The 15,157-nt window shown below is 33.3% G+C and overlaps 2 protein-coding genes across 2 annotated transcripts in view; one reads left to right on the top strand and one right to left on the bottom strand.

Annotated features, from left to right (window-relative positions):
* The window catches only part of LOC135208666 (uncharacterized), a 167,250-nt gene that overhangs the window by 124,032 nt on the left and 28,061 nt on the right, over positions 1–15,157 (bottom strand). Inside the window, exon 2 of the mRNA XM_064241095.1 lies at positions 12,716–12,743. The gene's annotated coding sequence lies outside the window, so the exon portion shown is untranslated. The remainder of the gene's footprint in view (positions 1–12,715; positions 12,744–15,157) is intronic.
* The window catches only part of LOC135208153 (uncharacterized), a 41,750-nt gene that overhangs the window by 18,311 nt on the left and 8,282 nt on the right, over positions 1–15,157 (top strand). The gene's annotated exons all lie outside the window — the stretch shown is intronic.

Here is a 15,157-nt window from a genome sequence, read left to right as displayed (position 1 = left end):
ATATATATATATATATATATATATATATATGCAATGTAGCACGAAGGAACACATGCTTGGAATAATACTATACTACGAAAGTACTTGTGTCAAGTCCCCGTTTTTTACTCACCTTTCTACAGTGGATTTAGGGATATACTGTATATATATATATATATATATATATATATATATATATATATATATATATATATATATCATATATAATATATATTCATATACATATGTATATGTATATATGTATATGAATGGTAAAAATGTTTTTTTACAACAGAATTCGATCTAATAAAAGGAGCCAATAAAACACCAAAATATAGAAAGTAGTAAGTACTATATTTCAGAGGCTGATGTCACTCTTTTCAGTTGGTAATAAATCATTACCTACCAGAAGAGAGAGACAACTGTCTCTTAAATATAGTACTTACTTTCTATATTTTGGTGTTTGTGGGATGGGCTTATATATATATATATATATATATATATATATATATATACTATATATATATATATATATATATATGTGTGTGTGTGTGTGTGTGTGTGTGTATGTGTGTGTATTTATGTATGTATGTATGTATGTATGTAGAATAGTTTCCGGACAGTCACAGTACCCACGATTAGCCAATACGGAAAAGTTCAAAAGTTCCCTAAGAACTCGAATAAGGAGAAAAAGAAGTAAGACCTTTCTTCCCAGTCGAAAAGAGGGAAGCAATAAAGCAAGTCGAATAAGAGCCTTGCGAAGTAATTTGTAATTTTCCGAGAACTGAGAAACAGCAAATTAAATCATTCTGGATTCCAGGCGCCATCTCAAATGGGGAAACGGACAAAATGGGAGCGAATTTGGCGGACGTGTAATTTTAGCGAGTGAAATGAAAAGAAACCAGAATTAAACTTTTGCGTTTTCTGTAGATGCGTATCTCACTTTATTGCTTCATTATTTTTCGGTTTCATGATAATAAATTTGACAGTATACAGGGAATACGCTGTAATTCTTTTAAATGGGCGTATAGTCGTATAGTGTATACATATAATCGTGTTTTGAGTCTATATATATATATATATATATATATATATATATATATATATATATATTATATATTCAGTTGTATTCTACATAGGAATACAACTTAATCACTATATCTTCGTGCCTAAGAAGATTACCAGTACTATATATATATATATATATATATATATATATATATATATATATATATATATATATATATATACATATATCATAATAAAATGACAAGAAAATTGATAGTCTACTAGAAAAAACATCCAGGCGACACGGAAGCCATAGGGAAAAAAATTTTAAATTCTCAAATTGTGTTCGTTATTCTCTTAACAAGAGTGAGGAACTAATAATCAGAAGTTTATGAAAAAAAAATGCAAAAGTATCGACTTATAACGTTACTTTCCTAAAGTCTGCCACTCTAGTTAGACTCGTTGGACCTACCTTGTTTTGTATTTACCTCCCTCCCCATCCCCCGAAACCAGCTCTCTCTCTATATCTCTCTCTCTCTCTCTCTCTCTCTCTCACTCTCTCTCTCCTTTTTTTTTTTTTTTTTTTTTTAATCTGGCAGGCAAATTTACTCATAGATGCAAGGAGGTCGTGGAGGGATACACGAACTCTTAGAGGGGGCGTGGTAATGACAAGTTCAAGTACCACTGCATTAAAGCCTCTCTCTCTCTCTCTCTCTCTCTCTCTCTCTCTCTCTCTCTCTCTCTCTCTCGTCATATATACAATATTACACACCTGTACCGTGACTGACGATATTTCGCCTAGTGATAAAAGATCTTAAAAAATAAGACCCTAAATTAACAGGTAAATGTCAGCACATAAACACTTATGCAATTATGATACGTCTGCTTCATAAAACAAACTAATGTAAGGATTAGATCTCATGTGTCTTTTGAATTATAAGTTTATAGATCGCTTCCTTTATCTATAATTTAGGTAGAAATGATAGTAAAAATCCTTTCTGTACCCTGGAAACTGGAAAGAATTTCATCATTCAAACTTTCTTAAAAGAAAATAAAAAAAACTGACTGCATTAGAGTTCAAGTAGTTACAACTGGCATTTAATTAAGATATACTAGCCACATCTCAGAATAAATTTGAGGAACAAGATAATAGTGAATTGATAGATCAGTGGGTGTTTTAAAAATCAAAATGTGTTGATTAAAGCTGGACCGAACGACAAATTATCACCTGATTAAACATTAGAATAAAAGACTATTATCTGAGGGTTGTGACCCACCTGTTGCTTTACTGTTTATTATTGCCTCAATGGTACTCCACAAGACAAGTCCCTCTGATTCCGTTATTTAATTTAGCCATTTCAATGTCCAATTCTCACCCAATCAGTTCTAATTGGCAACAAGACCTTAACGAACTCTCGTGTGCGTGTGTTGGTCTGTGTGTGTGTATGTGTGCATATGTGTGTGTGCATGTGTGTGTGTGTGTGGGTGCCTGCCAACGACTTCCCCAAATAAATGTCATTATAATAACAGTCCTTCCAGCAAATTTTCCAGGAACGAGTAACCGTCAACTTGACTGGAGCCAGCGGGTTAGTAGTTCAGCCATAGAATTTGGGAAGGGGTGCGGGTGGTGGGAAAAAGGAAGGAAATTTGTGCCTTGAGAGGAATTCCAAGCAAAGTATGACCTTTAAGCAATTCAGAAGCCGCAAAGTGACTTCTCTACGTGATGGGGATGAATAGTGACGGCGCGATTCGTTTTTTGTGCTGTTGGGAAAAGGTTGGAATTTTCGTCTTCATATATATATTATATATATATATATATATATATATATATTATATATATATATATATATGTGTGTGTTGTGGTGTGGGTGTGTGTTGGTGTGGTGTGTGTGTGTGTGAGAAAGATAGGTAGATTGATTGGCAGGGAATCCAACTAGTTTCGTAAATTCTAGTGTAAACATTGTTATAAAAGCACCGGAATTTCTTATTGTGTTTACATCACTTTTCATTCCATTCTCTATTTTGTCAAAAGGACATACTTATCCGTTTCTTCTTAGTAAATTATCAAATAAATATTCCTTTTCAAAGTCGTCCAAATAGAGTAAGCGAGGAAAGAACAGCTCTCTCTCTCTCTCTCTCTCTCTAACCTCATATTTCACACGTTCATTTCCGCCTGATGCCTTGCTCCACCTACTGACCTGACCCTGACACTGACCTTCACGAGGAAGCTACTGCGTCGTTATCTGCCCAAAATTAGGTCCCCATACGGAGGAGAACGCGAACAACAGAGATTAACCCTTTCGCGTCATCGAGGGTGTAGCAGAAGGCAGATTACGGCTTTGATATATGCCTATATATGTTTGTCTTCCTGTAGGTGCCTTTGTACTGGGGAAACGTCAGGGTTGACTGTACATCATGACAGGTTGCATAGACTCCCTAACACAGTGGGTATTTTTCCCTATATATATATATATATATATATATATATATATATATATATATATAATATATATATATCTATATGTTTTATATATATATATATATATATATATATATATATATATATATTATATATATGCAATGTAGCACGAAGGAACACATGCTTGGAACAAATATACTACGAAAGTACTTGTGTCAAGTCCCCGTTTTTACTCACCTTTCTACAGTGGATTTAGGGATATACTGTATATATATATATATATATATATATATATATATATATATATATATATATATATATATTACATATACATATGTATATGTATATATGATATGAATGGTAAAAATGTTTTTTTACAACAGAATTCGATCTAATAAAAGGAGCCAATAAAAACACCAAAATATAGAAAGTAGTAAGTACTATATTTCAGAGGCTGATGTCACTCTTTTCAGGTTGGTAATAAATCATTACCTACCAGAAGAGAGAGACAACTGTCTCTTAAATATAGTACTTACTTTCTATATTTTGGTGTTTGTATGGGCTTATATATATATATATATATATATATGATATATATATATATAGTATATTTATATTTATATATATATATATATGTGTGTGTGTGTGTGTGTGTGTATGTGTGTGTATTTATGTATGTATGTATGTATGTATGTATGTAGAATAGTTTCCGGACAGTCACAGTACCCACGATTAGCCAATACGGAAAAGTTCAAAAGTTCCCTAAGAACTCGAATAAGGAGAAAAAGAAGTAAGACCTTTATTCCCAGTCGAAAAGAGGGAAGCAATAAAGCAAGTCGAATAAGAGCCTTGCGAAGTAATTTGTAATTTTCCGAGAACTGAGAAACAGCAAATTAAATCATTCTGGATTCCAGGCGCCATCTCAATGGGAAAGGACAAAATGGGCGAATTTGGCGACGTGTAATTTTAGCGAGTGAAATTGAAAAGAAACCAGAATTAAACTTTTGCGTTTTCTGTAGATGCGTATCTCACTTTATTGCTTCATTATTTTTCGGTTTCATGATAATAAATTTGACAGTATACAGGGAATACGCTGTAATTCTTTTAAATGGGCGTATAGTCGTATAGTGTATACATATAATCGTGTTTTGAGTCTATATTATATATATATATATATATATATATATATATATATATATATATATATATATATATATATATATTCAGTTGTATTCTACATAGGAATACAACTTAATCACTATATCTTCGTGCCTAAGAAGATTACCAGTACTATATATATATATATATATATATATATATATATATATATATATATATACATATATCATAAATAAAAATGACAAGAAAATTGATAGTCTACTAGAAAAAACATCCAGGCGACACGGAAGCCATAGGGAAAAAAATTTTAAATTCTCAAATGTGTTCGTTATTCTCTTAACAAGAGTGAGGAACTAATAATCAGAAGTTTATGAAAAAAAATGCAAAAGTATCGACTTATAACGTTACTTTCCTAAAGTCTGCCACTCTAGTTAGACTCGTTGGACCTACCTTGTTTTGTATTTACCTCCCTCCCCATCCCCCGAAACCAGCTCTCTCTCTATATCTCTCTCTCTCTCTCTCTCTCTCTCTCACTCTCTCTCTCCTTTTTTTTTTTTTTTTTTTTTTAATCTGGCAGGCAAATTTACTCATAGATGCAAGGAGGTCGTGGAGGGATACGAACTCTTAGAGGGGGCGTGGTAATGACAAGTTCAAGTACCACTGCATTAAAGCCTCTCTCTCTCTCTCTCTCTCTCTCTCTCTCTCTCTCTCTCGATACTGGGACGGTTGTTTTGACATCGCTCCTTAATGTCCTCTGTTTTTTCTGATACGGAGATGCCCTCAACCTGCATATGTGTATGGATTGTGCTTATGAAAGTGTAGTGACGTGATAGTGACGTGATTTACGACCTCTTTTTACCCCGAACTTAGTTTTTGTAGGCTTTAAAAGCTGGGAAAATTTCCTACAGGTCTCCCGTTCAAATTTTTTCCAAAGTTGCGCATGCGCACTAAGCGTCTGCTGTGACGTCACTACCACTGCACAAAACAGATTTGAAAAAAGAAGAAAAACGATGGCCAGTGAAACTGCTACCCTTCAGACTCCTAGCCTTGAAAACCCTACGGGGGATTTCTTGAACAATAACTTTACAAAGCCCGATCTGCAGAAACATTGCAAAAAGCTGGGCATTAATAATATTTGGGTTTCTAAAGACAGGTTAATTACTCTAATTTTGAATTACCATAAAGAGAATGATCGAACACCAGAGAAGGCTACAAACATCAGTTTCACAACATTGACGACGGATAACGAAGATTTACGGAAATTAGGGAAGAATGACACCAAGTTAAAGAAAATCTGAATCAAAAGACCTCCGAAATAAAGGAACTGAACGAGATGCTAAAGCAAGCAAATGTAACAATAAATAGATTGAGTGACCGTCTAACCTCTGTGGAAGATTATATTGGAACAAACAGACAAACTACCCTGGAAAATAATTTGTCAGAACCTAGAAACATAGAAAATGGAACGCTTCTTCTGGGTGACACGAATCTACGAGAAATACGTAAGACGGATTTAGGAGAAAATACCTTCATAAGAACAGTCTATGGAGCTAACATTGATCTCATTACAAGCTGGGTAACAGAAAAATTAGACTGGACACCATCGAGATGCATCCTAGTATTGTGGCATCCATGATATATTAGAAAGTGAAACTTCATCCAATATATAGATAATATAGGGACTCTCATAACAGAATTAAAACGTATCAATGAAAATATGGAGATAAAAAATATGTCAGATCTTGCCCACCCTACGAGCAAATGAATTAGAAGACACCATAAACTATCATAATAATGAGCTTCTTGAGTGGAGTTCCAATAATGGCGTATCAGTCATAAAATGCGAACTCTCTTTTTAAACAAATTGGGAACAGGAGAAGTGGACGAGCTATGTTATCACCAAGGAAACGAGAACTCGGGAGTCTTCCTAAATAGATATGGCGCTATTCGACTACTCGAAACTATACATCGACAGTGTAATCAATTCAATTTATGTAACGACTGGAAAAAATACTAAAAGATCAAGTGAATGGCTGCTTAAAAATCCGGAAAATCATCAAAGAACTAGAAAAACTTATCAGCCTTTAGATAATGCTGGAAGTCAGTACATGCATATCACTTGATGGAAGACAAAAATCCATCTGAAGACAAAAATCCATCTGGAAGACAACAGTACCATAATAACTACCGAAGAAATCGAAGATATGATAATATGGAAAGAGACAGACCTCACCAAAATCAAGGCAACATACGTCCGGATGCTATAATTGTGGCGAATTTAATCACATCAATCGTCTTGTCGCTACGACCACAGAATCCGATGTAAACCTCTGCCACGGATTTGGTCACAAGCAGCGTCTTTGTCGCCGCCAAGCTCTATAGGATTACGGCCAAGAAGACAGCGCCGCAAAAATCTCCGTGGATACTACGAACACAGAAATGGCTCCATGGAATCTCTTAACTATCGAGCATATAAACGCTCAGTCTCTGTTATCACACATCGACGAAGTGGAATTATTAATACAAGAAAGAAATATTGACATTTTATGTGTAAGTGAAACCTGGTTGGAGCTACTTTACAGGACAAATTTGTTCACATATCTGACTTTACTATTTATCGTTGTGATCTTGGAAGAGGTGGGGGATCCTGCATTTATGTACGAAATGATTTAAAAGTAACCAAAATTAAAAATAGTAATGATAAAGTAGAAGGAGTAGAAGATATATGGATTGCTGTACAACAAAAAAAGCTACCGTCATTTATTGTGGGGTGTATATCGACATCCGAAAGCACTTGCCTCTTCATTTGAGTATATTAAGGATACCTTTAGAGAAATATGTTTACGTAGGAAGCCTGTTTTTATTCTTGGGGATTTAAATGACGACCTTTTTATTCCCAATAATAGATTAAATAAAATTTTTGTATCAGTTAAACCTTAACCAATTAATAAAGGAACCGACAAGGATAACAGACACTTCTGCTACATTACTAGACGTTGTAATTACAAACAAACTACAAATGGTTTCAGATGATGCCGGTGTGATTTCTAGTTCAATTGCCGACCATGAGATGACTACACTTAGAATAAACATTTCCAAGCCAAAAAAGACTCCCAATAGTAAAAACATACCGTAATCTGGTAAATTATGATCTAAATAATTTCGTGACAACTTGCTGAATAGGAATCCAGTCTTTAACCTCATAATGGAAACAGACTGTGTAAATACCCAAGTGGATACTTTTAGCAGAACTTTCATTGATGGTCTAAATGAATGTGCCCCATATGTAACTAGAGAAATTACCCGACCCCCAGCTCCCTGGATAAGTAGCGATGTTAAAGAAGCGATGCGAGTTTAGAGATGCCCTTCAAAATAGGTACAAGTTATAGAATGAACGAAACATTACGACGTCTGTATAGAGACGAAAAGAAACGTACCCAGGTATCTAGTTAAGACAAATAAAACGAAACACTTTAAAGACAAATTCAGTAATTGTCAAGGAAATATACGTAATAAATGGAATATTGTTCATGAAATGATTCCAAACCCGAAGGTCAATACCCATATATTAAATTGTGACAATAAAATAGAAAAGGCTGAGGAATTTAATGAATATTTTTCGAACGTTGGAAAGACGGCTTATGAGAAATCACAAGAGAATATTCATGATAATCATAGAGACCGTAGATACCCGTAAATAACGAATCAACTGAAAGATGTGATTAGCTTTTTAGACCTCAGCCAGTTGATGTTAATACAGTTATTCTCACAGTTAAGAATTTAAATGACACAAATTCAGTAGGATCAGATGGAATAGCCCTTCGTTCATTCGAGATGCGTTACCTGTAATAGCCTTTTATTTAACAATAATAGTCAATACCTCAATAGTAACTGGTATTTACCAGATGGATGGAAGCTGCCTCATGTTGTACCATTTTACAAGAGTGGCGACCCAGAAAACGTTGAAAACTACCGACCTATATCTCTTCTTCCCATTTTGTCAAAAATATTAGAGAAAATAGTAACAAATCAATTACTTGAATATCTTGAACAAAATAAATTATTGTCCTCTACACAATATGGATTTAGGCCTCACCTGTCTACTGAAATGGCATTACTAAGCTATCGGAAAGGATTTATAAAAATATGACAATCAAAAGATAAACTTACTCATATTGTTAGATCTTTCAAAGGCATTTGATAGCGTTAGCCACGAAATTTGTTAAATAAGTGTAGGAAAATGAAAATAGATTCTTTTTGGTTTAGTACTACTTACAAAATCGTTTTCAAATAGTCAGACTAGATAATACCATCTCTTCTCGTAAACAAGTACATTTTTGGAGTCCCCCAGGGCTCTATTTTAGGCCCCGTGCTCTTTCTTATTCATATCAATGATATGGCAGTTTTTTGTTTTTATACAGGACTACTTCAAAAATATGGCAAAATTTTTAGAAGACTATCTTCTCGTACAATATGCAGACGACAGTCAATTTTTAATTGGAGGTAGTATAAATGATATACCCACTCTCATCACAAAGGCAGAAGCTATATTAGAAGCAGGACTGCGATATTTTCAACTAAATGGTTTAAATGTAAATGAATCAAAAACTAAAATAATTTTCATTGGTACAAGGCAATATGTATCACAGATCCCATTAGATACCGTTCTAAACTTTAATGGCCATCAAATTGAAAGAAGTGTACACGTAAAAAATCTAGGTATTTATTTTGACCAATATATGCTTTTTGATGTACACGTATCTGAAATATGTAGAAAAGTAAATGGAACCTTAATATATTTAAACAGAATTAAGACAGATTCGATATTGACATGAGGGCGATGGTAGTTCAGTCGCTTGCACTGAGCATAATAAATTATTGCTTAAAGATTTGGGGAACTACTACTAAACAACAATTACAACGGGTTCAAAAACTACAAAACTTTGCGGCAAAAGTAGTTGATGGTAAGGCCAAAAAATATGACCATGCATCACCAATTTTAGATAAATTAGAATGGCTAAATGTTGAACGAAGGATTAAATTCGACATTTGTGTAGGAGTTTTTAAAGTTATGCGAAGTTTAATACCAATTTGGCTTTTTAAGTTTATAACAGTTGGAGCTGGTAGGGACAAGACGAACGAGACAAAACAATGACCTGTATATACCGAGAACCACCACAGACTTGGGAAGTAGATGCTTTACGGTACGAGGACCAACGATGTGGAATACCCTACCTGAGTCATTGAAAACAACGGCGAATCTCGACACTTTTAAAGCAAATCTTAGGAAATATATGTTTTCTACAAGATTTTAGTTAGAAACTTGTGGATTGGTTTTATGTATATATGTATATCTGTTTTCAATGTTTTATGGTGTCTACTATAATTTTGCACCCAGTATAGAACTTTAATGAGTTTTACTATTATTAAATTATTTTTTCTATTTTAAAGTCATATTAATGCAAGTAGTGTACCAAATGTATTTTAGTTGCTAGTCAAATAATTTCTATAAAAGCACTATTCATGTAAATGTTAAATTTTAATGTAATCATAAGGAAATAGAGAATATCAGATAATCACTATATGTTGTTTTCTTGTATATAATGTTATAATACCCAATGTATATATATTGGAAATAAAGTATTATTATTATTATTATTATTATTACTCTCTCTCTCTCTCTCTCTCGTCATATATACAATATTACACACCTGTACCGTGACTGACGATATTTCGCCTAGTGATAAAAGATCTTAAAAAATAAGACCCTAAATTAACAGGTAAATGTCAGCACATAAACACTTATGCAATTATGATACGTCTGCTTCATCAAACTACCGCACACTGTGCGTATGCTCGTATAATGTTTGCATGTTTTTATCAAGATCTTGTATACAGTGCGTATGTTTGTATCAAGGTCTTGCATATACAGTGCGTATGCATGTATAATGTTTGTGTGTTTTTATCAAGATCTTGCATACAGTGCGTATGCTTGAATAATGTTTGAGTGTTTGTGCCAAGATCTTGCATACAGTGCGTATGCATGTATAATGTTTTATGTGTTTTTATCTAGATGTTGCATACAGTGCGTATGCTTGAATAATGTTTGACTGTTTGTGCCAAGATCTTGCATACAGTGCGTATGCTTGTATTATGTTTGTATGTTTTTATTAAGATCTTGCATACAGTGCGTATGCTTGTATTATGTTTGTATGTTTTTATTAAGATCTAGCATACAGTGCGTATGCTTGTGTAATGTTTGTATCAAGATCTTGCATACAGTGCGTATGCTTGTATCATGTTTGTATGGTTGTATCAAAATCTTGCATACAGTGTGTATGCATGTATCATGTTTGTATGGTTGTATCAAAATCTTGCATACAGTGCGTATGCTTGTATAAATTTTGTATGTTTGTGCCAAGATCTTGCATACAGTGCATATGCTTGTGTAATGTTTGTATCAAGATCTTGCATACAGTGTATACACTTGTATAATGTGTGTATGGCTGTATCAAGATCTTGCATACAGTGCATATGCCTGTATAAATTTTGTATGTTGGTATCAAGATCGTGATAAGGTGCATATGCCTGTATAATGCTTGTATGTGTGTGCCACGATCTTGGCTCGTATATTCCATCCACGAGCGACGGAATAAAGTCATGAACCTCGGTAACTTCATCCAGGAACTCCGGTCTTTCCCAGGAAGTGGAAAAAAAAGTAACTTTAAACTTTAACCTTATATTTGCCCTTTTTTTCGTTTGAGAATGAGGGAGGTGTAAGTCCGTGGTCTGTAATTTCATGATTTCTGCGTTACATTGAGGTCAGTGGAATAATAGCTCAATTCTTGTAACCACCCATTCATAGTTTAGAAGGAATGTCATGGGAAAAATAACAATAAAAACTCTATAGTATTGTCTTGTACACCTACATTATTGTAAATAATATGTAGTATATATTATAATATGCACGTACCTACACACACACACACACACACACACACACACATATATATATATATATATATATATATATATATATATATATATATATATATATATATATATGCCAACTGATATCTAGTTCACTTTGCTTTGTGAATTACACCAAAAAGGGAGTAATATATATGCATGTATATATACATACATACACACAATACACACACACACACACACACACACACACACATCCATATATATATATATATATATATATATATATATATATATATATATATATATATATGTACATTTGCAACTGAAAGGGTTTTAATAATTTACTGTATGCGAATTACACCGTTAACATTTGCCGAAATAGGATTTGTTATTATTGCTGAATGGCGGGTGGACAGATGGAAAAAAAAAGAGTATAGGTCAATGTCCTCCTCCGATATCCACAGGTAACCATTGCCAAAACCATCTCACTGTCGAACGAAGTCTGCTGCTACTCATACCATTAAGCAAGGTGATACTCGAAACTAGATGCTACCGAGTTCTCCTCCAAGAACTGGACTGGTGAGCCTCCTCAAACCAGAAACCTGACAGCCTGAAATTCAAACTGAGACACGAACGACACCTCGCCTCCCTAAACAAAATACATGTAAACAACCCTCAAAATACCAGGGAAGGGCAAACAACTCAACAAGGTAATTTAAGAAAAGACTATCAGCAAACCTGACAATATATAATATATATATTGTAACTATATATATATTATATATATATATTATATAATTAATATAGGTATAAGCCACGAAGGAAAAAATAAACAACGTTGCTTATACCTTTATTTATGGATTTATCACGTTCCAAACTTTCGTGATAACGTTATACACACACACACACATACGTATGTATATATATATATATATATATATATATATATATATATATATATATATGCAAGGTGTTGTTTTGCTAGAGCACGCATAACTTATTAGAGATACCAAACTCAGCTACGGCCAGAACAAACTACGAATGGACCAAACGAATATGATTCTAGTATTTAATAATGCACACTTTAATTAGGTCTTTTGTATTTTGTCTGTCTATCCGGGGAAGGGTTATTCGTGAGGCTAATCATTTCTAGCTCCTGGCCAGTGCTGAATATAATAAAACCAGTATTAATTATGTATGCGAAGGGAATTTTACTTGTTCAGGAATGTAAAAAGAAAAAAGATTGCACTGACCTACATGAAAGATACCAAATGGATCAATCTACCTGAAAAAGAGAACATGGATTAATCTAAAAGAAAGAGAAAAATGGATTGATCTACAGGAAGTATTAAAAAAACAGATTAATCTACAGGGAAAAGAAAACGGATTAATCTGCAGGAAAGTGAATATATGGATTAGTCTACAGAAAAGAGAAAGAAATGCAAGAGAAGACATGGATTAATCTACTAGAGAGAGAAAAATGGATTAATCTACAGGAAAGAGAAAAATGTTTTGCAGTTATTATTATTATTATTATTATTATTAATAGACGTAACAGTATATGAGAATAGTATGCGTCACATTGATGGTTCTTTCATTCAAGCTTAATTTTTTATAGGATTATTTTGTAGGATTAGTCATCCAAAACTAAATTTTCAGCTTTTTAGTTTAATCTTTTTCAAGTAATGCAATATGAAATACACCTGTTCGTTTCGTCTCTACAATTTCAAACTCAGAAAGCCTAGGAAGTGGCAACTGTAGGGAAAGATCTTAATTATAAAGTTAGCACATTCATAACTCAACCCCCAACCCCCCAACCCCCCACCCCCCACCACCCCCACCCAAGAAAAACAACAGGCGAGAAGGGAAAAGTGGTTGTGAAGACGCTATGGTTCCATCTCTTCTGAGAAAATAGGCATTAGGAGTCATTATATTTAATGGCTGTAAAGTTATTATTGTTATTTCACCCGTTATTTATTAATCCATTAAATGTCATTGTTACTCTTTACGATACTAAGACTTTAGTTAAAAAGAAAGTATTTTCCTATTGATGCTAAGGCATTTTAATGAAAAAAAAAACTGTTTTCCTTTTGATGCTAAGACATAATTAGAAAAAAAATTTCTTTTGATGCCGAGACATAATTTTTAAAAAAATGTTTTCCTTTTGATGCCAAGATATAATTAGAAAAAAAAATTCTTTTGATGCCAAGACATACTTAGAAAAAAAATTTCCTTTTGATGCCAAGACATAATTAGAAAAAAAAATTTCTTTTGATGCCAAGACACAATTAGAAAAAAAATTTTCTTTTGATGCCAAGACATAATTAGAAAAAAAAATTCTTTTGATGCCAAGACATACTTAGAAAAAAAAATTCCTTTTGATGCCAAGATATAATTAGAAAAAAAAATTCTTTTGATGCCAAGACATACTTAGAAAAAAAATTTCCTTTTGATGGCATGACATAATTAGAAAAAAAATTTTCTTTTGATGCCAAGACATAATTAGAAAAAAAATTTTCTTTTGATGCCAAGACATAATTAGAAAAAAAAAATTCCTTTTGATGCCAAGACATAATTAGAGAAAAATATTTGTTTTCTTTTAATGCCAGGACATACTTAGAAAAAAAATGTATTCCTTTTGATGCCAAGACATAATTAGAATTTTTTTTTTCTTTTGATGCCAAGACATAATTAGAACAAAATTTTCCTTTTGAGACATAATTAGAACAAAATTTTCCTTTTGATGCCAAAACATAATTAGTAAAATTTATTTTTTCATTTTGATGCCCAGACATAATTAGAAAAAAATTTCCTTTTGATGCCAAGATATAATTAGAAAAAAAAAATTTTCCTTTTGATGCCAAGATATAATCAGAAAAAAAATTCTTTTGATGCCAAGACATAATTAGAAAGAAATGTTCTCCTTATGATGCCAAGATATTATAATTAGAAAAAAATGTTTTCCTTTTGATGCCAAGCATTATAATATATATATATATATATATATATATATATATATATATATATATATATATATATATGTGTGTGTGTGTGTGTGTGTGTGTGTGTAATATATATATGTATATATGTATATTCATTCCTTTAAAATCGGATGCCCACATGAACTTGTCACCCAATAGCCATCCAACAAGCATAAATTTATTTTTTCCTTGGAGGGTCAATCCAAAACTGGAAACCGCCTACTCAAAAACTTCCTCCTTCATTAAGGCTCGCCTCTTTGAGCCCCATTAAAAGTCATTGCCAACTTCCTCTCTCTCTCTCTCTCTCTCTCTCTCTCTCACTCTCTCTCTCTCTCTCTCTCTCGCTCTCTCTCACTCTCTCTCTCTCTCTCTACTCTCTCTCTCTCTCTCTCTCTCTCTCTCTCTCTTTCTTCCCACGAACGTACCCCGTCAACCTATAACCTGCGAGGTGCCTTAGCCAAGGTTCTTCTGTTTGGTGAAGTTTTTCCAGACAGACACAATCTGTCCTTTTTTTCCCCGCCCTTGTTTTTTTCCTTCTGGTTTTCCCCCCGTTGGTTTTATTCGGTTATAGGAATGTTGAAGGAGAGAGAAAAAGGTTCCGGATAGCATACAACTTTACATCCATAGAATGGTGTCCTATCTTATTCGTTATTCAGGCTTCGATATATATATTTCCTTCCAGCTGTACAAGAAGCTGACTACGGTGTACACGCGCCAG

This window comes from Macrobrachium nipponense, chromosome 35 (assembly GCF_015104395.2).
Source record: "Macrobrachium nipponense isolate FS-2020 chromosome 35, ASM1510439v2, whole genome shotgun sequence".
NCBI lineage: Eukaryota > Metazoa > Arthropoda > Malacostraca > Decapoda > Palaemonidae > Macrobrachium > Macrobrachium nipponense.
Note: the sequence above shows the minus strand (reverse complement) of the source record. Positions and strands in the feature narration are given on the sequence as shown.